We start from the raw sequence: 16,060 nt of genomic DNA, 5'->3' as shown, positions 1-16,060 counted from the left end.
ATCCCAATTGCGTGGATCGATGCTGATGATATCAATCACTGGATTGTCTGCTCCACCCGAGATTATGTACAGATCATATAGCTGCAATGTTTGAGTGCGGCGTTAAACAACAAAAAGCAAACAAAGCAATGACACGCCCCAATCCAGATGCTGATCCTGACCTACCGATCCAATGTCGTAATCCCTTACGACCTATAGATCTGGAGTCCTGGGGGCCTTTTCCGGCCCGGACCCCTAGTGGTGGGTGTTATTAAATATATTCATTAAGCATTATTCAGAGTTGTCATAAAAGCAAAGGTGGGTAGCCTAGTGGTTAAAGCGTTCGCTCGTCACACCGAAGGCCCGTGTTCGATTCCCCACATGGTTATAATGTGTGAAGCCCATTTCTGGTGTCCCCAGACGTGATACTGATGAAGTGTTGCTAAAAGCGGCGTGAAGACACATTCACTCGCTCTTAAAAAACATCACTTACCCGAAATCTGAGAGATTAACATTGGGAGGGTAAATTTGCTGAAACTATTTTTGGAAACACTTTATATTTTTCATTATCTTAATGTGCAGTTAAGACACAACATATCATTCGTGAAATCCAGCTACTAATGCTCATGTCATCCTTTAAAGTTAGTTGATATTTGATTAAGACCTGCGCAAGCCTGGCTGCACTTTCCATTTTTGCGTCTAGCTCCGAGGTTGTCTTAGCTGCAAATTGTCAGCACACATCAGGGTTGCTCGCAACTTTTCAACATAAGCCCAGAATGTGATATTAGGTCCACCGCATGACTGGTCCGGAATTTGTCCGTTGTCGTTATGTGGACATAAAAGGACAACTGCATCCGATGCGACTCGCGTATGGACTGCTTTGGGGGTAAGTGCGGGAACCTTGATTACATCGAACAGGCAAGAAGAATCTCAAATAAGCTTACAGAGATGCCTTTCAAACAGAAAGCGATCGAAAGCGTAATTACTCAGATAATGATAGGATATTTCTGGGCACTTCTTTGCATTATTTTATCAGGAAGAGGCTTGACTGTGTACTATCACCAGAAAGGGAGATTTACCTCGGTAACAAGTCAGCATGGCTGATCTGTGATTGCAATGAAACACGCGGGAAATGTAGATGGAGGAGAGGGTAAAGAATGGTGACAGAAGACGGCGGGATGGGGTAAAGGATGGTGGCAGAAGACGGCGGGATGGGGTAAAGGATGGTGGCAGAAGACGGCGGGATGGGGTAAAGAATGGTGGCAGAAGACGGCGGGAGAGGGTAAAGGATGGTGACAGAAGACGGCGGGATGGGGTAAAGCATGGATAATGGGGTATGGAAAAGGATGGGTGACGGAAGACGGCAGAATGGTGAAAGAAGATGACTTGGTGGGGTAAAGGATGGTGACAGACGATGGGATAAAGGATGGTGACAGAAGACGGCGGGATGGGGTAAAGGATGGTGGCAGAAGACGGCGGGATGGGGTAAAGGATGGTGGCAGAAGACGGCGGGATGGGGTAAAGGATGGTGGCAGAAGACGGCGGGATGGGGTAAAGAATGGTGGCAGAAGACGGCGGGAGAGGGTAAAGGATGGTGACAGAAGACGGCGGGATGGGGTAAAGCATGGATAATGGGGTATGGAAAAGGATGGGTGACGGAAGACGGCAGAATGGTGAAAGAAGATGACTTGGTGGGGTAAAGGATGGTGACAGACGATGGGATAAAGGATGGTGACAGAAGACGGCGGGATGGGGTAAAGGATAGTGACAGACGATGGCGTGATGGGGTAAAGGATGGTGACAGACGATGGGATAAAGAATGGTGACAGAAGACGGCGGGATGGGGTAAAGGATGGTGGCAGAAGACGGCGGGATGGGATAAAGGATGGTGACAGAAGACGGCGGGATGGGATAAAGGATGGACAACGGGGTATGGTAAAGGATGGTGACAGAAGACGCGGGAATGGGGTAAAGAATGGGACAGAAGACGGCGGGTCGGGGTAAAGGATGGTGACAGAAGACGGCGGGTCGGGGTAAAGGATGGTGACAGAAGACGGCGGGATGGGGTAAAGGATGGTGACAGAAGACGGCGGGATGGGATAAAGGACGGTGACAGAAGACGGCGCGCTTGGGTAAAGGATGGTGACAGAAGACGGCGGGATGGGATAAAGGATGGTGACAGAAGACGGCGGGATGGGATAAAGGATGGACAACGGGGTATGGTAAAGGATGGTGACAGAAGACGGCGGGATGGGGTAAAGGATAGTTACAGACGATGGCGTGATGGGGTAAAGGATGGTGACAGACGATGGGATAAAGGATGGTGACAGAAGACGGCGGGATGGGATAAAGGATGGTGACAGAAGACGGCGGGTTGGGGTAAAGGATGGTGACAGAAGACGGCGGGATGGGATAAAGGATGGTGACAGAAGACGGCGGGTCGGGGTAAAGGATGGTGACAGAAGGCGGGATGGGGTAAAGGATGGTGACAGAAGACGGCGCGATGGGGTAAAAGATGGTGGCAGAAGACGGCGGGATGGGATAAAGGATGGACAACGGGGTATGGTAAAGGATGGTGACAGAAGACAACGGGATGGGGTAAAGAATGGTGACAGAAGACGGCGGGATGGGGTAAAGGATGGTGACAGAAGACGGCGCGATGGGGTAAAGGATGGTGACAGAAGGCGGGATGGGGTAAAGGATGGTGACAGAAGGCGGCGGGATGGGTAAAGGATGGTGACAGAAGACGGCGCGCTTGGGTAAAGGATGGTGACAGAAGACGGCGGGATGGGGTAAAGGATGGTGACAGAAGACGATAGGATGGGGTAAAGGATGGTGACAGAAGACGGCGGGGTGGGTAAAGATGGTGACAGAAGACGGCGCGATGGGGTAAAGGATGGTGACAGAAGACGGCGGGATGGGGTAAAGGATGGTGACAGAAGACGATAGGATGGGGTAAAGGATGGTGACAGAAGACGGCGGGATGGGTAAAGGATGTTGACAGAAGACGATAGGATGGGGTAAAGGATGGACAACGGGGTATGGTAAAGGATGAGAAAGAAGATGATAGGGTAAAGAACAGATGGATGACAGAAAATAACGCGGTAGGCTAAAGAAAATATGGGTCACAGATGATGGGTTGGGTAAAAGATGGTGACAGAAGATGATGGTGTAAAGGAGGTTTGCTCCCAACGAGTTTCTATCAGGCTTAGTTTAAAGATATATATTCTCATGTTCCACTGATCTTCAATGTAAACCCTTACCCAAGCAGAAGGTCCATATTTCAGACACAGCTTTTTTTAAATTCCAAATCAATAAAGCCTGGACTAGTGCTTAAAGGACATGAGGTCGAACGTACATCATGAGCATAGATCCACCAATTGGGATACGATGACATGCATCAACCAAGTCAGCGAGCCTAACCACCCGATCCCATTAGTCGCCTCTTACGAGAAGCGTAGTCGCCTCATACGGTTGCTGGGGACCTATTCTAACCCGGATCTTCACGCGCCCCTTGAATGCTAAACCTGTCTGAATAAACTCCGTTTAACAAAAAGCATCAAGAACACAAGATACAAAAGCTATGTAGAAGAAAAACAGATCTAAAGACTGAAGCACATGTAACGTTCCTGCACTCTTGGTTGTCCTCTTGATGAACAGATTGTAACATATTAACGTCATATCCGTTTCTCGTAATCTCTGTTTGTGTCGACTGTGCTGAAACGTCCCCGTTTCCTGTCCACTTCCCTCTGTCTACATCCTCTTGATCAAAATCACTACACAGGTTTCCATGTTGTTTATAGCATCGTCAGATCTACCCACATCGCTACACTGTGCTTCCGTGTCGATAGATGCACTTCCTGAAAGCGATTAGTTTCAACATGCTGTTTCATGATTCCAATTGTCGAGTTCATCATGTGTTCTCATGTCCGTTGTCATTTCATGATAGCATGATCTGTATGTGCTTTCGTCTACTTATTTTTATAGTGATAACAATTACCCCATTAATTTGTCCAGCCCCCGACGGTTAATTCTGACTCGACCGCTCATAGACATGGCAGCGCCATGTTTGAGAACACTGAAAGTAGTACCAACCTGACCTTTAGTTTTGTATATTTATCAGTAAATGACCCCAACGAATATCGTTTTTTATCCGTTGGCTACATCCTGTCGTATCACTCAGACTGGGTTTTGGTGGGATATGCGCTGTGTTTCTTTTACAATCTTTAAAGGCTGAAACAGAATGAGTGCGTGAGTTGGGCGCGTCAGTGGCGCAGTCTGAGAACCGACTTCAAATTCTTCATTGATATAAATCACCAGGGAATCTGACTGGGGGAACTTTGACGCCATCAAGTCCCGCTTAACACAATGTTTATTCCTAATACAGATTTTACTCTCCAAAAACACAAGCTTGATCAAACTGTACACATGATAACATGATAGTCAGATTACGAGGATGAGTTTGCATGACATGGGTCAATCTGTACAGGGCTTGAAATTGGAGGTGGTGAACTTTTAAGGCCTGTATCACTTCGGGCTTTCTTCCCACATCAAGCTGACACGCAGTGATATAACTGAAATACTGTCCAAAAGTTGTTACATATTAACGTTAACGTGAATAGTGATGTGGGTTGAATACTTCTTTATCTTACCGAGGAAAAGTAGTTCACTGACTTTATAAGTCCAGTTTTCTCCCTTGCCGAACTAGGCTAACTCAGTTAACTCCCATGATTCGGGACGATGACTCTTCTCTCGACCGCCTCCGTGGTCTAGTGGACGGAGCGTCTGCCCGGGGAGGGGAAAGTCGGTGGTTCGATCCCCAGCCGCGCCATACCAAAAAACGTTAAAATATGGTAATTGTTATACCCTGCATCGAGGTAATAGAACAAGGACTGGTCGGCTGGGGTCAGCATAAACGTATAGAGGTGAAATAATCTTGAACACGACGTTAACCCCCATTTCACCTCACCTCACTTCATCTCCTCCCCACCCGTGCTCGTGGGTTTCACCGAAGTGGTATACGTCTGAGACCTGCATCACTTCGGACTTTCCTCCCACATTAAGCTGGCACGCCGTGATATAACTGGAATTCTGTTAAAAGCGGCGTTAAACATAACTCACTCACTTACGTCTCCACTGAATGTGATGAATGTGACTCTGTTAATGACAACGACACTGGCGTTGCACTGCGGATCTATCTGACAGGGTAACGAGACGTTTGAAGACTCCGTCCTAGGGGCATCCAATTAAGGTCTCTGGTCTTCACAGCTACACGGCAAAGTGTGTGGGGCTGGAAATGGTCATACGTAAACATCTGGCGTCACGTAGTGATTCGTACGTGGAAGCATCTTGTCATACTGCCCCCCTCACGAAACTCTGTTAGGATTCCAGGTTAAAGGGGGGCCGGCACGGGTGGCCCAGTCGTCTGGCGATTCGCTGTGCAGAGTTGCGTCCCTTTGACACGCCAGAAACCTATGATTGTGGGTTCGAATCCCGGTTCGCCCCAATTATGTTTCTAGGTTTGTCAGCACCATACCCGTGCTCGTGGGTTTCACCGAAGTGGTAAACGTCTGAGACCTGCATCACTTCGGGCTTTCCTTCCACATGAAGCTGACACGCCGTAATATAACTGGAATAATGTTAAAAGCGGCGTTAAACCCAACTCACTCACTCACTCATACAGCTGGAATAATTTCATTTGTACGTACTCACTCCAGATATCCGATGCATTTGTGAGTAAGCCTTATACATGTACTAAAGGAAAGGTTCTGGTCAACTAATAATTATTTATTACAATTGCCGAAGATATTTAATAAACCTAATCCACTAATACGGGCGCTCACATCAAGAATACTCTCTGAAAAGCCTCTAACCGAGTTATCTCCCTTTGACCAAATTGGCAAATGCTATCACATATTCCTCAGTTGGAGCCAGGCCTCCGTGGCGCAGGTGTTGCGAAGATGCTGATGGACATGTCTGCTTTTCCAGGTGTGTCCCCCAATGACTGAGGTCCCACTTAGAGCGCTGGGGACGCGACGAGTGAGCTAGCCGGGGGTGTCTGCAGCAGGGGGAGGATAGCACGTGCAGAGCCAGGTAAGTCACGTGGTCAGTGTTACATAATATTAGATTCGCGTTCAACGTGTGTGTTCAATGGCCATTCCTTGAATTCATCGACGTGGTGTGTTAGCATATTGCTGTGATTGTAAAGTTGGATTTTGGTGATGCTTTCGTAATTCCATGACAAAGTAGACGAAATATTTATGGATAACAACTTCTTTATTGTACTGTAATAGCGACGTTTCGGTATAGATCCTTATACCGTTGTCCTGCAAGACTGAATAATGAACATGGCACAGAATTATGTATGGTGGGTGGAAGATTAACACTGACAACGATTGTCATTAGTCAGAGAGATTGACATGTGTAGCTTCTTGACCGAGTGAATGCTGTTGACGTTCATGTTTTATGTTGAATACAATCCAAGGGTTCGTCAGATCATACAGCTAGCGCATTTCAACGCATGTGAGTTTTGCGCTAAACGTCCTTCCCCACATTCACCGTTAAACCCCGTCTTTCTATGTTATCGAAAGAGACATGTTTTGCGTTTAAATGTATCAGAAAAATCGTCGACGGCTGACACAATTTCATGCACATGCGTGTTTTAGTACTCTTTAACATATTTGTAGAGAAAATAAAACCCTTTTTACATCATTGATTCACTGTCAGAATATTAATGTTCCTGTGTACCTTTCTTAAACTACCTTACACCAGAGACAGTGTATATGATTTGTTTCATTAATATGTTTTAAACATATTTCTATTTCATAATTGAAATCCAGATAAAACAATAAAACTGCTTATGTAAATGCCACTCGTGAAAAAACAGATTTCAGTTGGTGAATGTATTTGGTTTTATTAATATGCTGAATGAATGTCCAAAACGCTTCTCTAGGACAGGATTGAAACTCATAGCTTATCAGGAAGTGCCATGCACATCTGTTGACAAAACCAAAGCCAGTGGCATTGGAAGGGATTTGCTGGTTAGGCCCCTCTAGTGTTAGACTGTCGGTATGCTCAGGCAGGCAAAGCATTGATTGAGCGAGAAGACCCATTATGAGGCCTTATTTCCAATAATGCTGTAGGTGTGTAAAAGGAGTAGGTGACACTGGTTGTTATCTGATTGATTGGGGGATGGATTGCCGCCTCATGTCTGCTAGGGGGGCTTGTTTTCATCTGTGTTCCATGTCAGATTAGGAGGGAACTCAGGGGAGTGTGATTGTACACCTGCCCACACAGACAGGTTGTTCAGAGTTTGGGGTGATAGGCTTGAAGGTGTTTTTCATATCACCATTAACAATGAATTCAAAGAAATATTAAGTTCCAGTGTGGATAGTTCTCAGTCATTAGGACTATATCATGATGAAGCTTTGGGACCATTGGGATTTAATGTTGGGATTCTGGAAAAATACAGAATGGTTGGTTGGGTAGCATGTTTTTCGTATTTTGTCTTTGGTTATTGAAAATTCATTTGAAAGTTTGGGTATCTGCTAACTTGTTATGTGTTTGGTATGATGTCAATAATAGATTTGTGAACTAAGAATAGGTTGATGGTTTAATAGAGCCACAACATTTGTAGCTCAGCAGGTGAGATAGCCAGGGCTTGTTCAACAAGACACACATAGTCAGGACCAACATAGTCTGTAAGTAATCGAGCCTGGACAAGACAATCCAGAGATTGATATCATGAGCATCGATCTGCACAATTGGGATATGATGACATGCATTAATCAAGACAGCGAGCCTGACCACCTGATCCCTATCCTGTTAGTCTCTTACGACAAGCACAGTCGCCATTTACAGCAAGCATGGGTTGCTGAAGACCTATTCTAACCCGGATCTTCATGGATCAGCAGATGAGTTAATCAGGTTTTGTTTAACGGAGCACTTGTAGCTCAGCACTTGTAGCTTAGCACTTGTAGCTTTGTCAACGTAACCACAAGGGGATTCAGAAAACTGAATTATTATTAAAGCAACAAAACCCTTTTGCTAGCCACAAGAGTTGGTTGTACAATTGCAACTGTATCCCAACATGTGTTGATGAATCACTATCAAATACCACCCCTACTCATGCATGTTACAGTAGCCAACTAGCATGAGGATTGCTTGGCTACAATGGATGGCCTTGCTGTTTGTGTGACATTTTACCATGACTTTGATCATGTCAACTGGTTTGTGTGAGATTGTACAACAGCTTTGATCATGTCAACTGGTTTGTGTGACATTGTACCATGGCTTTGATCATGTCAACTGGTTTGTGTGACATTGTACCATGGCTTTGATCATGTCAGCTGGTTTGTGTGACATTGTACCACAGCCTTGATCATGTCAACTTGGTTGTGTGACATTGTACCACAGTTTTGATCATGTCAACTGGTTTGTGTGACATTGTACCACAGCTTTGATCATGAGGTCAACTGGTTTGTGTGACATTGTACCACAGCTTTGATCATGAGGTCAACTAGTTTGTGTGACATTGTACCACAGTTTTGATCATGAGGTCAACTGGTTTGTGTGACATTGTACCACAGCTTTGTTCATGAGGTCAACTGGTTTGTGTGACATTGTACCACAGCTTTGATCATGAGGTCAACTGGTTTGTGTGACATTGTACCACAGCTTTGATCATGTGGTCAACTGGTTTGTGTGACATTGTACCACAGCTTTGTTCATGAGGTCAACTGGTTTGTGTGACATTGTACCACAGCTTTGTTCATGAGGTCAACTGGTTTGTGTGACATTGTACCACAGCTTTGATCATGCGGTCAACTGGTTTGTGTGACATTGTACCACAGCTTTGATCATGAGGTCAACTGGTTTGTGTGACATTGTACCACAGCTTTGATCATGCGCTCAACAGGGATGTCAGAGTGCAAACCTTATTCATTCATGCTAATTTGAGTGTTTGATTGGCATTTAGAATATAGAAGACGGTGAGGACATGAAACCTTTAAAGATACAACTTATTTATTGTTTGTAGAAACGTTTCAGAGCTACTTCTTGCCCATTCATCAAATAAATACTGAGTAAGCAGTTTTAGTTAATAGATATACGCTGATATGTTTACAAAAGGTGGGATCTATGCACAATTCAGGGGTCTTTTCATATATAATAGATCAACATGAGTTGATAAAGTATAAGGCTGTGAGACTTGCCGAGGAATTTTTAACTTTTATCGACGAGTGTTGATATATTTGATATCAAAACAAACTCAGGTGAGATTCTATTTATCATCCAAAATCATCCCTACAACATTTTCAGCTTGTGAACAGTGATAGCAAGTGTGTTCAATGTACAGCCAACCAGCTTCAGTGGCAGAGATACTGTAAAACATGAAATTAATGCGTCTCCAAAAGAATGCGACCGCTGGCCCCTAGCCAAAAATGCGACTCAATATGAATGCGACACCCCCCTCCTCTCAAGCATCAGTAGATTTATATCTAAACAAAATGTCCTCTGTCAGGTTTACAGGAGAATCCTCACCTTAATCCAACCTTACATTAATCCAATCACAAACCAAATAGCACCGCTTATTAGCGCTGAGTAGAGAACTTCAGCTAAAACAATACATGCGCGCTGGCTCGTGTCGGCCTTTGATGCAGTCGCAAAGAGCAAAGACAAAGTCTGTTTGGACTTGCAGGTGTGATCAGTGATGACATGAGTGAGTAGAACGCTTGTCTTGACCCCAGCAGTGACAATTCACAGAATGTTATTAGTGTTTGAAGGACAGTGTTTATATACTTGTAACAAGTGCTGCTCAATAAACAGTGATGTGGAATACATAGTTGTTTGTTTTCAGCGTATGTCTAAGTTGGTATTTCTGCTATCCAAAATGTCTTATTGTTCATATAAATGCGATGTTTAATAATGCAAGCAAAGACCACTCGCATTTTTCGCATTTAATTCACGCTCCCGTTAATATCAATTTTCTTTAAAGATTTACAGTATTTGTGATGTCTTTTGATTGTGATGTCATTGACTTCACTGATGGTGTCACAATGGCCTGCAAGACCTTGTGATGGAATAATCCGAGGAGATATATCACTCTATGTCACCCAAGCAACTAAACAATATACCAAGAAAACCGCTGGGGTTGGCGTAGGAAAAGCCAATTAAGTACAGTGAACTTTTGGATCATGAAAGGCTTTTTTCTGTATGACTGATTTTGTACAATACAACCCGTGAAGATCCGGGTTAGAGTAGTTCTTCTGCAACCCATGCTTGCCATAAAAGGTGACTAAACTTGTCGTAAGAGGCGATTAATGAGTTTGGGTGATCAGGCTCGCTGATTTAGTTGATGCAAGTCATCATATCCCATAAGCGTGGAAGGATGCTCATGATGTCAATCACTGGATTGTCTGGTCCAGACCTAATTATTTAGACCGCCTTCATATAGCTGGAATATTGCTGAGTGTGGCGTTAAACAAAAAATAAACAAAAAATTGTGCAATACAATATACATTGGGTAAGTGGTCACAATGAAGACTGAAAAGACGTTACAAAGAACAAAGAAATAGAGAGTAATTGTCTTTGCAAAAATTAAGGATCTATTAATGATGTATTTATTTGTTAATAAATATTTAGGTTGTATTAAAAGACCAAAGTTCCCCTTCCCTGATGACGTACATGCTTTGAGGGTTTTTTATACTGAAATTAGTTACAATTGACAGGGAAAAAAAGGTGTTTATGATAATACTGAATTCCTTTTCAATTATTCATAAAGTATGTCATATTAAAAATATTCACATGCATGTGACTTAATATTCCATGTGATATCTCTCCATTAAGAAAATTCTATTCTTTAATAAATAAATATAAAATTTACATCAGAAAATAACCAGTCTGGATTATCCAACAAAACAGACTACATAAGACGCAAAAAGAAAACAGTATTGAGAACTATGTATGGACCACTGTCATCAGTGATGACACCAAATGTCATTATTAAGGCTCACATGGTTCATCTTCCTGAAGCAAGGGCTTTAACTGACTATAAAACTCCAATTTCCACTGAACTAGGCTGGAATTTCCAGGCTCGATCATAGCGCCACCAGTGGCTGTTGCAAGTTATGTTCCTTCTATGTCCCTTCTATTGACCAATCAGATTCTATCTCTAAAATCACTTGCATTTGCTTCAAACAAAATGGCAGCACGTAGACAAGACGATGTGATCAATAATCAAGATCTATACTGTAATAAAACGTGTCTTATCCCGCAAAGTACATCAAATCACTTGAGCACCTTGATTAAAAACGTGAAAAGATTTACAAAATATCTGCCGACGTCCAGTTGACAGTACACATGCTTTGCAAATCCTGCAGTCGACTGAAATCTGATAGTTAATATCCATTTCGCTTACAAACCGGATGAATAGTTCATTACACGATTTTGATTGGACTATGCATAGACTCGTTAGTTCAGGCAAAATAAACTCCGGAATTCCAGTGTAGTTGGCAAAGGGGGAAACTGGACTTTTACAGTCAGTTAACTCCCTTGCTTTGGGAAGATGACATGGTTATTAAGGGATCTGAATTTATGGCTTGTAACAAATGTAACGTGAGCCTGCAATTCCTGTTCTATTTGAACTAACTTCAATATGGAGCTGTACTGAAACTTATACTCCCTCAGGGTCAGTGGACTGTTTGTTTTGCGATATAATTCAATGAAAACGCAGTAACTTCATGATACACACGCACTATGATGCTTGATCTATTAACATTTAACCATCTGAGTATCATTTTATTCTTACTTAATCTATCTATCTCCACAGTGTGTGCCCAAGCTTGTGAGAGCCCTTGCCAAACTTGACTTTGTGCATAATTTCCTGTAGAGTTTGAAGTTATTTGACTATTTCTAGCTGAGCTAACTAGTTCAAACCGAATTTTACTAGACTTGGGATTTGGACAAGGGGCACTCACTGTCTCCATCACTTGGAGGCTATTGTCTTATGAAGAAATTTGTTAATGGATTCACCAACTGGAGCCAAAAGTGTGGGTGAAATAAATGTCATAAGTGTAGATTTTGTTTGTTTCTCTTCCAACTGAATGAAAACTGAAGTTTGATAATGAATTGATCCAAAGCATATTGGTCTTTAGCCACTTCAAACACCTAACACAGGGAGGACTCCTTACTGTGTGGAAAGTATTAGTACCCTAGATTTTCAACATTTTTAGAACCTATTTATAAAAGTAATGTATCGGGATACTAGTCAAATCGCACCCATAGTATCGAGGTACGTATTGTATTGCAACTCTCCGTATCGTTACACCTCTAAATATTACGGTGTGTGGCATTTAACATCAAACAAAAAAACAAAGATATGAAAAAGTAATTTATTTCAAACTACTTGAGCTTATAAATCTGATGTTTTGTCTGAGCTCCTATAGTCACTATATCAGTGCATAATCTTGGACGCGACCTTGAACCGCATTTCACCTCACCACCTGAGCTGCCATATGAGTACCCAGGGGAGGCTGATTACTCGTAAGCTTTGATTGGAGGATAGCAAACATGGCATTCATTGGTCCTGCACCTCTTGTGAAAACAGATGGAGGTAAAATTCTTCTCGACAAAGTTAACATCAACAGAGGGCAGTTTGTTGATATCTTTATGCTCTCCATGCTTATATACTTTGGTAATGACGCTACACATGGGTGCCTATATGGTAAAGCATTGTACCACATTCCGTGAAGCATGACTCACAGGTCATTGTAAGTCCAAACTTCTTTTTAAACTTGGTTTACAAATCTGCAGATTCCAAAATCTTGAAATGTTACAAAAAAGAAAAAGGGAAAAACTGTATTTTTCATTCCACCGACCAGAAAAAAGTTAAATGTAAAAACTCATTTACCATGTTTACTGTTGCTATCATTGTAAATATGTTAATTAAAAAGGCTATGGTTAAATTGGTTCTTAAAAAGTTTAAGACACTACAAATTATGACGAATCCCTATTCTACCCACGCCAACTTTATTTTCTACCTACTAAACATTTTGAGGAAATTCCCCAAAATATTACCGACCTGAATCTTGGGACCTTAAACATCTGTATCCATCCACTGTTGTTACCCTATCTGGTGCTATTATATATGACATAAAACAAGGGCTGTTTGAACTGGCACTTGTCTGGAATAACACATGTCCCTTTAGAATTTCAATAATCTTGACTTCGATATTAAACCCCATTTGGCCACACCTCACGTCCTGGGAACCCACTGTCAACATCCACACTTTGATGGTGTTCATACAGTATTGAAAAAAGTAGATTCTAGTTTTTTTTTGTGTCATTGAATCAGCCATTTCATATCAATACAGAAATTGCATGTTTCAAATGCAAGACTTCTGCCTCTGCATTGATTTCCATTAGGTAAACGTAATAAATTGTTAGCTTCAGTAATTTCTAGTCTTGAATGTTTGCTTTAACGCCCAGCCTTGAAAATGAGAGGGATCGATCTGGCATGGTTTGTTAGGTACAGTTACAATAAACTGACAAGTCGGGAACAGAGGAAGTGGGGGAACAAGGCAGAAGCAAAGTGTCTCCATAGGTCAAGGTGGTCGTGATGGGCCTAGACCAGACAGAATGGTCGTAGAGAGAATACCAGAATAGCCATGCCATGCTAGGATGGTCTTTATATTGATGCTCGTGTGTCTGCATCTAAAAACCATCCATCCTCCATATTCAGCTGGCTTATCACAGTGAGTGAGTGAGTGGGTGGGTGGGTGAATGAGTGAGTGGGTGGGTGGGTGAGTGAGTGGGTGGGTGTCTGAGTGAGTGGGTGGGTGTCTGAGTGTTTGAGTGAGTGAGTGAGAGTGTTTCATGTACAGTCAGCAATATTCCTATGTTTCATCTCTACATCCTGCGATATGAGGCCCACAAATCAGTTATCGATGAACATCCACACCATTGGGGTTTGATGCCACACAATGAGCCAGGTTACACCTAGCAACCACACTACTTGTATTAGTCTGCTCTGATAACAAGCAAGGGGCGAGGCTTGGGGGTCATGAAAAAATGAAACAGCAAAAGATGAGGGCATATAAATGTATAACAACAATAGGGAATAACACAGTTCCACTTTTTCAAATAAAATTTCAAATCTGAATATTTTTTAGGGTCTGGTCATGTATTACGGTGGTGGGGGGGGCGGTCCTGGTCCTGCACATGGAGTCTCAACACCATCCTACTTTATATAACACAGGCTTCTGTGGCGGAATCTATCGACTGATCAAACCACAATCTGATAGTGTAAGAGGCGAGTAAGGGGATTGGGTGGTCAGGCTCGCTGACTTGGTTGATGCATGTCATCATACCCCAGATGTGTAGATTTATGCTTATGACGTCAATCACTGGAATGCCTGCCACAGATTATTTACAGACGCGGGAAGCATTTTAACAAACAAACTAACAAAAAAAGAAGATAAAAAATTAGTTTAATTTAATTTTGTCCAACCACTCTATCTTTGGTGGATTAGTAAAATGATAAAAAAATGAACCTAGAAAAATGCAATTATTAACTTTTCAAATAATAAATAATCAAGTGCATTGTATGCAACTGAAACAGCTTCTGAAAAAATTGCCTTGTGTGACTAGGATAAATGTTGGCCTCTATATCACTGTAAAAATAGTTAACACCCTTCACAACAAACAGAATTATCATTTACCTGAAGAGGGAAATCCTGACACCGTGTGACAAATCATAGGAATCATGATGTCACAAAAACGCTCAGATCATGTGACAGTCACAGGTACCTTCCGACCATGTGACAGTATTTGGGGATGAGTGCAAATTCTTTGGCTCAAACAGGTCTAGTCAGAGAACAGACTCAAAACACAACTTCAGAAGGGAGATAACTCTATACAGCTGGGTGGCCATAGACTTAATGAGTTGATACTATTGTGCCACACATGAATTGCTCCACAGAGGGGATTATAAATGAAAGAGTACATGCAATAGAAAAATGATTCTTTGTGTAGTACTGTGAGGATGAGGACATGAATTGTTTGCTTTACAGATAATCAGTGCTTTGGGTTTACAGTTAGTAACCCATTTGAGGAAAAGTAATGTCACAAGGTCTACCTGAAGGTTATGAGGATTTTATGAATGCTTCATTAATAACAGGTGCGGTGAGGTGAAATGGTGTTTAACCTCAAGATTATTGCACTCGTGAATGTACATGCACATGTGTTTGTGTGTGGCTGCTTGTTCTAGTCTGGACTGATGCCGAATTACAGCCCACTGAGATACCATGCCACAGTTTAACATGAATACCCCCCTCAGACACAGTATACTGACTCCGAGCCGACAAGTCCTTGTTTTAGCCCCTTAATGCCGAGCGCCAGACAGGGTAACAACAAGTACAATCTTTTAACGTCCTTTTATATGACGCGGCCGGGGATCGTACCCCGGACCTTCCGCTCTCTGGGCAGAAGCTCTACCACAAGACCACGGAGGCGGTCCTAAGTTAATGTAACCATGTAGGATATCTCTGTGTTGTCTGTTTGTGGCAAATACACTGATGTAAGATAAAAAATTAATCTCCAAACAATGCAAAGAACATTTTGTATCCCCACACTTGAGTTCTTTTATCAGACAATCGTAATAATGTGACTGCTGTCAGACTGTTTTGTTATTGAGAGGCAATCTCAGGGTTCAGTGTGACAAGGAAGGAATAAATACGTTAGTGGCAGCCTGCTACATTAAGGGCTGACATCTTGTATTCAGATATATGCCCCTCCAAGTACGGGCAAATTGAGTGAAATGAGAAAGCTACAGGTGGGTAGGAGATCAAGAAGCCATTAAGAGTTAGTTTTTGTTTTGCAAATGGAAAACAATGACAGTAGTTATATATCAATGAGATATTGCGTTAAATGTTGTTAACTAACGAATGTCTGGGATAATTGAATGAAATATTGTGTTTAATATTGTCTTTGACAAGGCATTTATAGGTTGAAGAACACATCTTCCTGAGGGAAGGGAGTTAACCTTTAGCCTGCTGAATTATTTTCACACTTCTTACCCCTGCCT

At 42.4% G+C, this 16,060-nt stretch overlaps 1 protein-coding gene across 1 annotated transcript in view; it reads left to right on the top strand.

Moving 5' to 3' along the window:
- The window catches only part of LOC124146085 (guanine nucleotide-binding protein subunit alpha-11-like), a 169,632-nt gene that overhangs the window by 67,353 nt on the left and 86,219 nt on the right, over positions 1-16,060 (top strand). The window contains exon 2 of the mRNA XM_046516160.2: positions 5,968-6,072. The gene's annotated coding sequence lies outside the window, so the exon portion shown is untranslated. The remainder of the gene's footprint in view (positions 1-5,967; positions 6,073-16,060) is intronic.

Source organism: Haliotis rufescens, unplaced genomic scaffold (genome assembly GCF_023055435.1).
Source record: "Haliotis rufescens isolate VD_foot unplaced genomic scaffold, xgHalRufe1.0.p SCAF_12, whole genome shotgun sequence".
NCBI lineage: Eukaryota > Metazoa > Mollusca > Gastropoda > Lepetellida > Haliotidae > Haliotis > Haliotis rufescens.
This window is presented reverse-complemented; position numbering and strand designations above follow the sequence as displayed.